This window comes from Cupressus sempervirens, chromosome 10 (assembly GCF_028749045.1).
Source record: "Cupressus sempervirens isolate cs-2001-9-10 chromosome 10, ASM2874904v1, whole genome shotgun sequence".
Classification (NCBI taxonomy): Eukaryota; Viridiplantae; Streptophyta; class Pinopsida; order Cupressales; family Cupressaceae; genus Cupressus; species Cupressus sempervirens.
The window spans coordinates 966,468,278-966,484,850 of NC_143127.1; the positions used below are offsets into that span (position 1 = coordinate 966,468,278).

Here is a 16,573-nt window from a genome sequence, read left to right on the forward strand (position 1 = left end):
ACATCATCCCTAATGGTTACAACTGGAATTTGAAAGGGAGAGAGAGGGAGGGAGGGAGAGAGAGAGAGAGAGAGAGAGAGAGAGAGAGAGAGAGAGAGAGAGAGAGAGAGAGAGAGAGAGAGAGAGAGAGAGAAGGGTATGGGAGAGGGTGGGACAATGAGAGATAGAGGGAGAGATGAAGAGAGATAAATAGAGAAGAGAGAGGGAGAGTGTGGGATAGGGGGAGAGAGAGAGTATGGGATAGTAGATTAGGGGTTTGGAGAGGGAGAGAGAGAGAGAGGGGAGAGAGAGAGAGTATGGGATGGGAGAGGGTGGGATAGGGGGAGCGAGAGAGAGAGAGAGAGAGAGACAGATGGGATTGATAATGTTAGGATTAAGTACGTTAGTTTTAAATTAGAGCTTTGTATCCTACCTATAATGGAGATTATAGATTCTTTACAATTTTAATACCACATAATAGATATGATGTCACATCAATATGCTTTTTTCCAAAGAGTCCAAACCCCCCCCCCCCCCCCCCCCCCCCCCAAAACAAAAAAAAAATTTGATATCCATACTTGTGCACTAAGTCATGTTTTATTGGTGCACTAATATTGCATCTTATGAAAGCCTACTTTTTAGATCTAAAGAATAAATTTCATTAAATTATTGGTAGTTATCATCAAACTAATAACTTTGAAGTGACTATTATTGATGTCATATTGTTCAAAATATTAGCCATTAAATCAACTCATACTAGAACAATTATTGTCATGCATTTAGTTACTGATTCATTTCTCTATTTGAAGGGAAATTTAGCAAGATTTTTTACACTAAGAAGGTATTTCATATTAATCAATAATAAATAAATAAATGAAATTTATTTATGTAACATAATAGATAATTCTACATAGATATTATCCAATGTAATGATTATACTATCAATAATAATATTATTTCTATCTATCATAAAATATAAATACTCATCCCATTTCAAATGATAAAACAAAGTCTTGGTGTTGTATGTGTATATGAGCAATGTTAGTATGCTAATAGAAACCAAATTTAAATAAAGCTTCTACAAACTAAACAAAATTCATAAACTTCAAGATAGACTAAGATGAGCTCTCAATTGAGAATATGAGCCATTAATGGGCTCTCTCAATAAGAAGCTCTCTTGTTGAGTGGCTTTATCTAAATAGATAGGATGTATGCTCAAGCTTATGCTTCAAAAAGGGCTTCAAATGGAGTTTTAATTTGGGTGTGAGTGTATGGTTTTGATGTAAAATGGCTTCTTAAAATGGAATTATGACTTTACTTCATGGATTGTGTTTTTTTTGCAAAGGGGAAGGATCCAATTTATAGGCAAGAGGCTTGAGGGATTGAGGGCTAATATGCAAGGATGGGAAAAAGCTCATGGAGGGTTCAGATTGCATGAGAGGAGAGCACATGGATTGTGCTTCCTTACAGCCAATCAAAGAGTGACACATGTCACAAGGTGAGAGGATGGAGGAAAGGGGAAGGATGAGTCAACAAAGGAGGTTCAAGGGATAAAATCTTCATAAAGACCCTCATAATGGCTTGTAAGAGCAATAAAAGGGCTTGGAAGAGTCATTTATGGCCTAGTGGACTTCATAAAGTTTTATGGTTGGGATATTTTGAGGGAGATGAGAAGAATTTCGACTTGGGCTTGATTAGGAAGGTTTTAAGCTTGCTTAGGCTTGTGCAAATGATTAGAGGATGGATTAGGATGGTTTAGGATTAGCTTAGGGATAGGCAAGTGGATGGCATTTAATGAGGGTGGGTGAAGGAGGAGATATTTGTTAACTTTGGCTTGGGTTAGTAAGTTTTAACCCATGTTTAGGGAATGTGACAAGGTTAGGAGGGGATTAGGATTAGGTTTAAAGACATCTTCTAGAAGAGTCTAGACTTTGGATGAGGATAAAGACTTTCTAGAATAGTCTAGAACTTCCTAAGATGAGGATGAAGACTTTCTAGAAGAGTCTAGAACTTCTTAGGATGAGGATAAATTAGATTTTTAGGAAATAAATAAAGTTTTATTTATTTCAAGGGTTTGGGTTGAGGAGATATTTATTAAATTTTTTTTAATAAACATGAGGATTAATATTTAATCTTAATTAAATATTTTGAGTTGGGATTAGGGGTAGGAAATGATGGGATTAGCCTTTAATCAAAATTAAAGAAGGATTAGAAGATTTTGGAAGAGGTTAGTGGTCTTAAGGAAATTGGCCAAGTTTTAGGCAAAAAATAAATTTTTTATTTATTTTGGGTTTTTTGGTCAATTTATTAATTAAATAATTAATAAATAAGGAAATAATGTTTAAATAAGATTTAAACATTTTTGGGAGGGATTCCTTAATTAAATATTTATAATTAAGATAAAGGGATTTAATGGCATACAAATAAATAAATTAATTAAATAATTAATTAATTAATAAATGATGATGTCATCAGGAATTTTTCAGAAAATAAAAATACTTTATTTTCTAAAGGTTTTTAGGTGTCTACAGTATGAACTATGGTAGGGTGATCTTGTATCACCAAATCTAAAAAAAAAAAACAAATAACCCATAAATATTCGGAAACCAATTCCTTTAAAAGAAAATCTTTGTTAATGTAAACTATGAAAGAATTGTATACAACAATAATTTAACTACTCCTATCACCTAAATCATATTCATTTACACCCCCTTATGGTCATTGACTCCAAACTAGTTATTAATGTCAGAGGCAAGGGGTTGGGCTTACAACCCCGACATGAAGTGCAATAACTTGTGCATTCTTACACAAGAATTGAACATCTTCTTTTCAACCGTTATAGCTCAAGTTTAGAGAGTCTACTTTTATCCCTTGACAAGGCACACTTTGACTACATTCAAAACTAATTTCAACATTTGTAGTTGATGTTCTAGTTACATTCTTGTATAGAACATTACTAATCTTCACATGATAACTTTCGTGCAAATTCATAATAACAATAGACATGAAATTACTTCCATGTCATTTACTACAAATATTGAAGCTTATGTTTGTAGTGACATCACATTATATATGTACATTTCTAGAAATTATATTTGGAGAATAATATTGGTCAATTATAATGGGATTTTGTACATTGTCCATTTTCACATTTTGGAAAGTTATACCGATTGGAAAACTATTCCCCCCCTTCCAGGTTTTTATCCTTCCTCCATTCTGTATGTTGTGAAAAGAAATTCCACTTATTGTTTTGTTCTTTATAGTAGCAATGAAGTTATCTTCACCATGACTTCCAATACTTCATTACTAGCAACACAAATCCAAAACAATATATTTAAGTACTCACTAGCACCTTTTTACAACACATCTCAGTTCATGAAAAGAAAACCTATAGCTACTTATTATAATGACCCAATTCCATGCCCTGGCCCACATGTAGCCCCTTTATTGGAGACATTGAATGATCTTGATCCAATAGAAATGTAGTAATCTCCTGAAAGCAAATGTTGAAGCCAAATTATGAGGAATTCCTTAATATTTGATTCATGGAAGATGATGGGAATTGGCATTTGAATAATGTAAATTTAAAAATTTTGTGTTTGTTTTGAAATTGGTAAAATGGAATTATAATACATGATTTCTAATTTTGTCTCAAAACCAGGTTATTGGACTTCCCACTAGCAACTAGGAATTGAAAATCAAAACTTGGTTATGCTATTTAGGGTGGGTAAAAAAATTAGAATGGACTATTTTTGTGAGTCTGCCTTCAACTCCAAGCTTACACATAAAAATGTATCTTTCCTCTCATCTTCCAAGTGAAACAACTAGTAAAAATAAAATCCCAAAAATAGGAATGAAGATTTGCAAAACCTTGATTTTTAGAAATCTCAATTTCTACAATTCCATGAACCAAATAAACCCTAAAATAATCCATTAAATGGAAATCATTTATCATTTGAGTTAATAAAAGTCACCTATTCCTACAATGATGATTCTAATATTAACATTTGAAGACCATCTCATGTGAATTCCATCAATATTGGGACTATCACATGGAGCCTCAATAGTCACACCATCAACCAAAACATTATTGTAGGTATCAAAGTTTACATGAAACTACTTGTTGTTGATTGAAGTGATCTTTCTTACTATGGTATTCATGATGGCTGTAAATCTCAATGTCTGATAACAAAAAGAAATAGATTCATTAGATAATCTAATCTGGTCCAAATGAGGTGGTTTAGGTTTGAAAATAGAGGAGTAATAAGAGAGGTAGATATTGTATCGTGGGTCCATTTTGATTTGACTTCTACTCATGCAAAACATAAACAATCATATTCAACTATTGAAAATGACATATTAAATACTAGTTTTAAAAGCTATGGAAATCTAATAATTCTTGGACATATGCAACATGATCCATAAAATAAAATAAAAACATTAATGCTAGTGTTGAGCATTGTTATTATTAATCTATTACTTCTTTATCAATGAGGTGATATATTTGGGTTGGAATTCATAGATATTCATAACTTTGCATTCATCTACACCCACCAAGAAGCTTCTCATCCATCCAAAACCCCACTACCCTCAACTATTAAGACAATCATGTTCCTAAAATGTAGCCAATAATTCTTGTCGTTTACACTCCATAAGTTATTATCTATTGAAGCAATAAGCTTACCAGTTACCTACTTAGAATTAGAGCACATCAAGAATTGTATCTACTTATACATGAAAGAAATTGAAAAGATTTTGGTTTTTCTTTTAGCCCTTAGAGTCAAACATATATTTATATATATATATATGAATTTATTCAAATCATTTAAATGCTTCACCTGCATTGTAATCTTGTTATTTTGACTTGGCCCATCAAATGTAACTAGATTGATCAGAAACATCATCTTTGGGACATATAGAAATGGTAAACCATTCGAAGAATAGGCAATGTTCCATGCTGCTAGAAAGGTCTACATTTCACAAAACACAAATTATCTAAATTTTAATGTTAATTTTTTGTTGGAAATATAAGAGGAGTAACTGAGAGGGGAGGGTTGAATCAGTTACCAAAAAAAAAACTCAAATCCTTTAGATGTCAATACAAATCAAAACATAAACTCTAATCAAACTAAATTCTACTATTACTCAGCAAACACATAGGCACTCGGTTAACACTAGTAAATACTGCAACTTGACAAGTACTAAGAATCAATTGTAGCTTAGAAATTACTGAATATACTATTCTCAATGTGCTTAACTATGATTGACCTTAAACTTAATTTAGTTGCATACACATAAAAGAAATAACATGAACACAAGTGACAACAAGATCTAACGTGGAAAAAACTACCAATTGCAACTAGTCACTATTTTCACTCTTCTGAAGTGAGACATATTAGGAGCCAACCTTTTTAAAGGTTACAAAATACACTATTAGGTGTGACCCTATTAGAGGGTTTAATCACCCTGTTAGGAGTGGCCTTGTTAGAGGTCTTTAGAAACTTCAATCTAGAAATGCCACCTTGTTAGAGGATTTACAAATAGCTGTTAAGTCAACTCTGTTAAGAGATTTAGATCACTACTACAATGGTTAATTAGAAAGTAATAATGAGATGACCTATTTATGATGTAGCTAATTTTTTTATTAAAGATCTCAATTTTGGCTTGTATACTTGATCCTTCCTGATCAAATGTATCTTTTCAGCTCCACAAGGATATTTTGCTTATCTTTCAAATTCACTTCCTATTGGCATCTTCAAATCTTCTATTACTTTCTCACATTCAATCCTCAACTTGACCTTATACTCATATCTTACAGATTGTCAAGTCAGCTTGAATACAACTTAGAATACTTAATATTTATCTTTGTAGTCATCTAGAACCAACAAACAAATCAATTGAACTCAATATGCTAAAATAAGAAAATCCTTTGTTAGTTGACCTTGCTCGATAGACACTAACCAAAATAGATTTTCTTTTATTAACCAAGTGAGCTTGGTTAACACTGGTTCTCATGCCAACTTGCTTTGTCTCCCAAGTGAACTTGGTAGACACTACCTTATGAACTTGGCATAAACAGGAATGCTTGAAAGACATAGGGAAATATCTTCATCTCCCAAGTGAGCTCAAAATACATTGACTAGTGAATGTATGACATTTTGTGTAACATCAAAGACAATATACAATTGATCAATTATTTTCAACAATCTCCCTCTTTGGAATTGATGGCAAGACAACATGTCATAATACAATGAAATTTTAGAGGAAGAATAAAGTAATGAACATATCCTTAGTTTCATTCTAATTCTCATCCATGAGAACTCCCTCTATTAGTGTGAACTCCCTCTACCAAAAAAACTTTGTCTTCAACATCTTCTTTTGTTTTGAAAATTCTCCATTTATGATATTAGACTAAGTTCATCTGCTTTCTTTAAATGAAATTTTTGTGAAAAGTGTACTCTCCCTCTTTATAAATTTTTTCTATTATATGAAAGTAAACAGTCTCTCTTTGACATCTTATGCCCAAGACAATATTCAAAGAATATCATTGTACCTTATACTAATTCATATGCAATGTGCCCTTTTCAATATTGCATCAACTGACTGATCTTCAACATGCTCTAGTTGATGCATCACTAAACTTCATTTAGTGAGCTACAGATAGGGGAATGACCCCCAACTTACCTTTGAGATAAAAAAATGCATCTTTAGGTGATGACTTGGTGAAATTGTCTATAATTTGTTCTTTAGTATTCACGTATAACAATCTTACCTCTTTATTTTGTACCAATTCTCTGAAAAAGAGATATTTTATAGAAATGTGCTTGGTTTTGGTACACATCACATGATTCTTTGATATGTTGATTGCACTAGTGTTATTACAAAAGTTAGCTATTGGATCCTTGATTTCTATCTTCATACCTACCAATAATTGCTTGAACCAAACAATATTGGAAAAATTAACTGTTGCTGCCACATATTCTACCTCTGATGTGAACTAAGAAATAAAATTTTGCTTCTTACTTGTCCAAGACACTAATATTTTACCAAGAAAGAATGCCCCACCACTGGTGCTCTTTCTCTCATCAATGCTTCCTGCCCAATCAACATCAGCGAATGCTTGCAACTCTAAGATACCTCATTTCTTATACCATAAGCCATATTCTTTAGTACCCTTTAGATACCTCATGATTCTCTTGATTTCCATCATATGATTTTCTTTAGGATTTCCTAAGAATCTTACCACTATACCAACTACTAACATAATATCAAGCCTTGTGCGCACTACGTATTGCAATTTTCCAATCATTGATTTGTATGTGGTTTGATCCACCTCTTTCGAATCATCAATTTTGGAAAGCTTGTGTCCAATATGTTGTCATTAAGTTATGTTTATCATTAGTGACAACACTTATTCATAGTTCTGTATGGTTACCAAGTTCATCATTCAGTATCTAGTGTTTGTTGAGAAAATTCAGTGGTTACTAGGTTTCACAATTCACATTGAGCATTTCAGAGGTTATTGAGTGAAAACAGGGAGTGTGAAGTCCAATAGTTATCACTAAGTAGTCAGTGGTTACCAAGCTTCACAATGTCTACCGAGTCATCAATCTCTTTGATGTGAATCAGTGTTAACCAAGTGATGGGATGAGTAGTGTTTACCGAGTGTAAGCAAGGTAAACATGGTATTCAATTTCTAACAAGTGACACTATATATACCAAGTCTCCAATGTTTACCAAGTTCAAAAGTTATGTCGAGTGATTAGTATGGACCAATCCTCAACTTCTACCGAATACATGATGATGCTAAGTAGTGTAGTGGACACCATGTATTAGAAGGTCACCAAGTCAGCTTACTAAACCCGAGTTTCTTCATTTGGGCCAACTCAGTAATATTTGTGTTAACTTGTGTTTTAGCCAACTTTGTAATTATGAGAATTGGGATGGTATATATGTAATGTATTATATCATACCCAAACATGATGAGGAAGTAATGTTTTTGAGAAGAGTTAATGCGAATGTGAATCAGCAGCAGAGAAAGGTATTCAACAAGGTTCAATTAGGAGTAGTAAAGTTTTATCTATCACAAGAGGTGATCAGTATTTCAAGGATCTAATCAACAATTAAGTTGTAAGTCAGATCTACTATTTCATCCTAACAAGTGAATTAGCTTCAAATCCTTTAACAGGGTAGACTTAATAGTCTTTTCTTTGAATCTCTTAATTGAGTGCATACTTTATTGTATGTTTGTAAATCTTTTAGCAAGGTGGACCTAGTAGTCCTACTTGCTCCTAACAGGGTAGATCATCAGAAGTGATCATTGTAAGCCTTAATAGGTCAACTTTATACTATAGTATTGAAGTTTTGTAGGTATCATCCCCACCCCAATTTTACTTTCTATTTGAAAGGTTTTTGGGTGACCAAATATTGTGTTCATGTGCCATGAATGTTTATCTTTCAATTTTTCATGCATGTAGTAGATTAGATAAATTTATGGTGAATGGGTTATGTTGATTAAGTGCTAAATTTATTAAAAATTTTTGAGGTTATTGATTCACCCCTCCCCTCTCATTAACCTAGCTAGTCTTGATTATTTCCAACAATTGGTATCAAAGCATTGTGGTTCTTAGGATAAATTTTGATAGCTTGAACAAAGATCAAGGAAAATGGAGATATTTAGACTTGACAAAGCTATTGACAATGATAAGCTAGATCTGGATATGACCATAACTCAACTCAAGGAAGAAAAAAAGCATCTTTCTCAATCCCTAAAAAGAAGGAAGGAACTTGCAAAATAGATGAATGACCACTAATGTTGAAGAGAAGATTGAAGACTTTTTCCCTTTAAGTAGTTCAGATGAAGCAAATGATGCAATCAAAGAACTCCTAGAAAATAATGGCTCCCTACGTGAAGAGGTAAGAAAATTGAAAAGAGAAAAGGAAATTTAGTCAATAAGATTGTGTGAAATCTTGGAACAAAGGAATAAGGAAAATGAAGACTTGGAGACAAGAAATAATGAAACTCAAAATCAATCCCTTCAGTAAGAAAGTCTTATCAATCAACTCTCCAATGTAAATAGGGAAATCATGAGTTTGAGATTAGAAAATGAAAGGTTAAGGAATGATTTAAGCATTGAAAGACAAATCAATGAAAAATTGAAAGTTGATCTAAATTATGAGAAACAACTCAATGAAAGAATAATGAAATCCCAAGAAGATATGAATTAATTGAATTGGCAAAGTGAGCAAAATCTTTATAGGCAAAAGGGAAAAGTAGGACTTGGATACAAAGAAGAAGGTGAATCCTCCAAACAAGGTGCACAAAGGAATCAAAGAACAACTTGCAAGCACTGTAGTAAGATAGGTCATACATCAAACAAATTTTGGAGCAATGGAAAGGAAAAATTCAATGGAAAATGCTACAATTGCAGTTATCATGGTCAAAAAGCTAATGAATGCAAGGAAAAACCAAAGTTTGAAGGTAAATGTCATAAATGCAGGAAACAAGGTCACAAGGCATCTAAATACAAATCAAAACCATTCCATCCATCCGAACAATTTGTAAAGACAATATTTGGTTGGGACCACAATACTTGGTGTAGATGCCATTATTGTAGTGAATATGGACACATTGGCATAAACTATGCAAGGCATCACTTTAGAAGAAAGGATACTACAATAAGATGTCACACATGAACTAAAATTGGTCATATAGCTAAGAGTTGCATGAATATAGGTAGAGTTGAAGATAAAAAGAAAGCTAAAGTTGATAACATCAAGAAGCAAATGAGACAACAGTGCATTCCCAAATCTACCAAGCAAGCTAGTGTTGGCATTATGTTATATTTTTCATTAGTGACAACACTTATTTGATTTTGTATGGTTACTAAGCTCATCACTTAGTCTATAGTTCTTACCAAGCATTTAGTGGTGGGCAAGTAAGTTTAGTAGTCTACAGTTCATACCGTGCATTCTAGAAGCTATCGAGTGAATATAGAAAGTGTGTAGTCCAAAAATTATCACCAAGTAGATAGTGGTCACCGAGATTCACAGTTTCTACTAAGTAATCTATTTCTATGACGTGAAGCTAGTGTCTACTGAGTGACGGATGAGTAGTGTTTATCGAATACCAACAAGGTAAACATAGAAATAAGTTTTCACCAAGTGACACTATATCTACCGAGTCTCCAATGGTCATTGAATTTGAAGCTATGTTGTGTGATTAGTATGGGCCGAGCTTCTACTTCTACCAAATGCATGATGATGCCAAGTAATGTAGTGGACACCGAGTGTCAAAAGGTCACCAAATCAGCTTACAAAACTTGAGTTTCTACTATTTGGCCGACTCAGTAATATTTTTTTTACTTATGTTTTAGCAAACCTTGTAATTGTAAGTATTGGAATGTAATATATGTAATGTATCGTATCATTTTCAATATATGGATGTGTGGATATGTAATATTTTGATAAAAGTGAATTCAAATCAGTAGCAATACAAAATATTCAGCAAGGTCTGCAAGGAGCAGTAAAGTTATATCTATCACAAGAGGTGATCTGTACTTCAAGGATCTAATTAGAAATAAAGTTGTAAGTAAGATCTAGTGTTTCATCCTAATAGGTGAATTGTTTTTTTAAATCCTTTAGTAGGGTAGACTTAACAGTATTTCTTCAAATCTCTTAACAAAGTGCATACTTCATTGTATGTTTGTAAAACCTCTAACAAGGTGGATCTAGCAGTCCAAATTGCTCTTAACAGGGTAGATCATCAGAAGTGGTCAATGTAAGCCTTAACAGATCAACTTTATACTGCAGTAGTGAAGTTTTATGGGTATCATCCCCACCCCAGTTTTACTTTCTATTTGGAAGGTTTTTGGGTCACCAAATTTTGTGTTCATGTGTCATGAATGTTTATCTTTCAATTTTTCATGCATGTAGTAGATTAGATGAATTAAATGGTGAATGGATTATGCTGATTAAGTGCTAAATTAGTTTAAAGTTTTTAAGGTTACTGATTCACCCCTTCCCTCTCAGTAACCTAGCTAGTCTTGATTTCCAACAATTGGTATCAGAGCTTTATGGTTGTTAGGATAAAGACTTGATAGCTTGAGCAAAGATCAAGGACAATGGAGATATTCAAACTTGACAAAGCTATTGACAACGAGAAGCTAGATCTAGAGATGGCCATAGCTCAACTCAAGGAAGCAAAAAAGCATCTTTCTCAATCCCTAAAAAGGAAGTGTTGGTGTAAATAAGTATTTACTTATTACACTTACTTAAGTTTTACTTAGGTTAATGCATTATTTAATTATTATTTTAGGTAGACACTTAGGAATTTGTGAACTCTCATTGAGTTACACAAATCTAATTATGCACATGGTGTCTAAAACATAGGAGTATGCATCATTCACTGAGTTGTCATGTTGACAACACAGTTATCCGCACTCCTCATTTAGCACATGTTGTCTACACCACTGATTTGCATGCTACACCATTGTAGGCTTATCCTCACATCATCGCACTTAATCCAGTGCTCAATGGAGGATAATCCATATTTGGTGGACATGTGCTTGGTTGTATGACATATCATGATGCTGACTTCTATGCATTCTACAGGCTCTCCTGGGGCCTTTATATTTAGGCACTCCTAGTGTACTCTTAACAAGTTATTGAATGAATATCATCATTCTGATCATACTCTATCTATTTTGGTCTATTGTGTGCTTGCGTTGAGTTCTTTAGTTCTTGGGTGAATTCTGGCCTAAGCCAAATTCTTACAGGAAGGAACTTGCAAAACAAATGAATGACCACCAATATGTTGAAGAAAATATTGAGGACTTCTTCCCTTCAAGTAGTTTAGATGAAGAAAATGAGGCAATCAAAGAACTCCTAGAAAATAATGGCTCTCTACAAGAAGAGTTAAGAAAATTGAAAAGAGAACAAGAAATTTAGTTAATAAGAATGTGTGAAATCTTGGAACAAAGGATTAAGACAAGTGAAGACTTGGAGGCAAGGAAGAATGCAAATCAAAATCAATCCCTTCAGCAAGAAAGTCTTATAAATCAGCTCTCCAATGCAAACGAGGAAATCATGAGTCTGAGGTCTAAAAATGAAAGGCTAAGAAATGATTTAAGCACTGAAAGACAAATTAGTGAAAGATTGAAAGCTGATCTAAACTCTAAGAAGAAACTCAATGAAAGGATAATGAAATTCCAAGTAGACATGGATCAATTAAATCAGCAAAGTGAGTAGAATCTTTATAGGCAAAAAGGTAAAGCAGGACTTGGATACAAAGAAGAAGGTGAATCCTCCAAACAAGGTGCTCAAAGAATCAAAGACCTACTTGCAATCACTGTGGTAAGTTAGATCATACATCAAAAAAATGTTGGAGCAATGGAAAGGAAAAATTTAATGGAAAATGCTACAATTGTAGTCAACATGGTCATAGAGCTAATGAATGCAAGGAAAAACCAAAGTTTGAAGGTAAATGTCACAAATGCAAGAAACAAGGTCACAAGGCATTTGAACATAGATCTAAACCATTCAATCTAGCTGAACAACTTGTAAAAGAAATATTTGGTTGGGACTACAATACTTGGTGTAGATGTCATTATTGTGGAGAATATGGACACATTGGCATAAATTGTGCAAGGCATCACTTGAGAAAGAAGGATACAACCATAAGATGTTATATGTGCACTAAAATTGGTCATATAGCTAAGAATTGCATGAATATAGGAAAGGTTGAATATGAAAAGAAAGCTAAAGCTGATAACATCAGGAAGCAAATGAGATAGTAGTGGATTCCCAAATCTACCGACCAAGCCAGTTCAAATGATGGTCATGTCACTCAAGAAGTGGATGAATCCACCATTTCCAATTAGATTCTTTAATTAAGGACTAGAACTGTATCTTCAAGTCATATCTCAAGCAGTTCCAATGAAAGGAAGTAGAAGATCCAAATCAATATATTAGATATAGAGGGATCACAAGAAATCAAGTCATACTGAGCAAGGTTGGTCATAGACTTTATCGAGCTAGGTCAGGAGTAACAAAGTTTTGTTCAATCATCGAGTCATAAGCTTTTACCAAGCATAGTGAGTGGATGATAGTCTATCATGCACTATGTCATTATGGCAGCTACTATTAATGGAAAATTTTCATCAAAAAGGGTAGAATTTGACTTCATTTTTCATTACAACTTCAGTATACCTAGAGTAGAGTGATTTCCAGTGCATCCAAGAAATCTCGAGTGAATTTGCAGAAAAGATTTGATCAATTTTTTTTTTCTCATTTACTAAGCAACCATGGCATTCGGAAGTAGCAATAGTAGCAAGGGAAAAAGAGGTTTTGAGATGTTGGTAAAAGGCGTGGAATGGAAAGCACCTACTTTCAAGCTAGTTCTAGTAGTTGTGGAGTCACTAGATTTGAATGGAGATCAATCATGAATTCCTCCAAAGGTACTCCTAATTAACAATATTCACACTCATTTTAAGTGTTCTGTGCAAGAAATTGGAACCCTAGAGATGGACAGTGCCCTAGGAGAAATGTTTTTTGATGGATCATTGAAACCTAAGCATAAGCATTTAGAGGTCAATCCTTCTTATGCCAAGGAATTTCCAAGTGAAGTGGATTACGTACATTCTAAGCTATGTTCATAATGGTTAGTTATGGTTAGAGTAGCCTGTATTGATCACAAAGAAAATGATTCATAAGATTACTAGTCTCTCTATGGTCATCAAGGCCAAAACAACTAAAACCCTAGGTTGGGATGAACTTCAAAATAAAACCCTAGCTGAGTGGGATGATAGAGGTATAAAGATTAGTAATGTATTAGATATGGAACTAAGGTTTGGTATTCACATCATTGCACACAAGATATATATGAGAAATCTTTGAAAAAGTTACTACCTAATCTTACATATGTAGAAGTTAAGGCAGCAATGAAAAAAAATGAAGGTAAAATGATGATTAGATTTCATACATGTTTTATTTTGATCAAAGAAATTGAGAATGTTGTTAGAGATGCTACAAACATGTGGAAAAACATTTGTCATTTGCACAAACCATTTGAAGATATAGTGGAGATCAAGGATGATGATGATGACAGTGACAATGATGAACAAGATAACACACCATGTGTCACTTTTGATACTGAGGACTATCAAGCATTAAAGAATGATGATGAAGAGAAAGAGGAAGAAGTTGATGAGGAAGATAAGGAAGGAGATGAAGAGAATGATCCAGTGAGAATAGCTACACAAGTTATAGCCTCCCTTCCTCACTCTCCAGCAAAGACTGCTACATCATCTAGGTTGGAGACAACTTCAGAAAATGTGACCACAACTACAATAGACACATCATCTATTTAGTCACTATTTTCTCCCTCTTAGCTCTAGGTATCAATAATGGAAGTTTCTACCACTTCATCTACCAAGCTACAACCCTCCTCTTCACTAGCTCTTGAGTCAGCAACATCAGTAGTATCTAGTTCTACAATTTTGTCAACTTCAATTTTGCATGCTTGTGTAAGTACATCACTTGTAAATATTTCTACTAGTGCTCGTATTGTATGTGATCCAGTTAGTGTTCCACCTATTATCACCACAATTTTGGGTAGCACTTCAATCATGGATTCAGTTTACACTCCGCTCAGTTTTCCTCCAATTGGTCCTATTCAAGTTTTCATTCATAGTCAAACTATCTCTACAATTGTTTCTGTTCCTAAGTCCAAGGTAGTATTGTTAGAAGTAGAACCAAGGACACCCCTAAAAATTCTACTTATTGGTAAAGAAATTGATGATGACATAGATCTTGACAAAGAAATTATAATTCCTAAGTTGGATTTGGATACTGCTATAGTTGAAGAAATGAGACTGGTTAGCTAGCTTTTGGAACATAAAGCAAGGCAAAAAAAACTCAGAGATGAAAGAGATAGAGAGTTTAGAATAATTAAAAATGCAAAGAATATAATAATAGAGGCTATAGGTGTTGATTTTGATTCATCTCAATACATTTTTCTACAGTTGGAAGAAGCAGTCAATAAGTTCAAAGAGGATACATCTAGTCAAGAGAAGTTAATTGAAAAGGTAGAGAAAAAGTTTGATAATAAGGTGCTTGAGAACATTGCTCAACACATTTCCATTAACTAGGTAGAGCTATCCTCAATTTTGAGTAATCTTGAACATTCTTTTACCAATGTAACATCTTTTTTTCGAAAACTATGTGATCTTACCGAATACACTAAGGAGATAAAAGAGAAACTAAATAAGACTGATTTAGATGTGAAGGCCAGTACTCAAAGGCTATAGCTTGACCCTAGCTCAAGCTCAAGACATCATGTTAATGTGAGATTTTTTTTAGATATATAGGCAAAATTGCTGAGAGAAGAAGCAAGGATCAGATCCACATTGATAGATATCCAAAACATGATCCTTCCAATTATGGACACAATGCAAAAGTATATTGCATATTCAAGGACATTGATCCAGGATAATAATTTCTCAATTGCAAACCATATGATTGAACTTTTAGTAGAAGTTCAAGTGGCACTCTCCACTTGCAAAATTTTGTAAGACAACTGGGATAAGACATTAGCTCTTATTCTCAAGGTACATTCTGAGTTTCTCTCACATTTTGACGTCTCTATCTAAATATATTGCATAACTCTTTGGCATTATTGTCAAAAAGGGGGAGTAAGAGATATGTGGAGACAAAGGGGGAGAGAATAGTTTGATATACTATGTATATATTATGTCTTATGTATGTGGGAGATATGTGAAAATGTATATATAGTAGCTTTACAAAGATAAATTTTGAAAAATCAAAATCAGTATGTCAATGTACATAAGTCTTGGCTTATAAGTGTTTTTGTCACTAATGCCAAAGGAGGAGATTATTAGCATCATGTTATATTTGTCATTAGTGACAACACTTATTTGATTCTGTATGGTTATTGAGCTCATCACTCAATCTATATTTCTTACCAAGCATTTAGTGGTTTCCAAGTAAGTTTAGCAGTCTACAATTCATACCGAGCATTCCAGAAGCTACCGAGTAATATAGACAGTGTGCAGTTTGGCAGTTATCACCAAGTAGATAGTGGTCACCAAGCTTCATAGTGTCTACTAACTAATCTATTTATGTGACAAGAAGCCAATGTCTACTGAGTGATGGATGAGTAGATTTTACCAAGTGCTAGCAAGGTAAACATAGAAATTAGTTTTCACTAAGTGACACTATATCTACCGAGTCTCCAATGGTCACCAAGTTTGAAGCTATGTTGTGTGATTAGTATGGACCGAGCTTCTACTTCTACTAAATGCATGATGATGCCGAGTAATGTAGTGGATGTCAAATATCAAAAGGTCAACAAGTCAGCTTATAGAACCCAAGTTTTTACTATTTGGCTGACTCAGTAATATTTTGTTTACTTGTGTTTTAGCCGACCTTGTAATTGTAAATATTGGAATGGTATATATGTAATGTATTGTATCATTTGTAATATATTGATGTGTGGATATGTAATATTTTGAGAAAAGTGAATGTGAATCAGCAATAGTGCAGAATATTTAGCAAGGTCTACAAGAAGTAGTAA

General features: G+C 33.6%; 1 pseudogene; it reads right to left on the minus strand.

Moving 5' to 3' along the window:
* Positions 1-2,724: 2,724 nt before the first annotated feature.
* On the minus strand, positions 2,725-7,140 carry LOC149537189 (polygalacturonase-like; annotated as a pseudogene).
* Between the last annotated feature and the right edge of the window lie 9,433 nt (positions 7,141-16,573).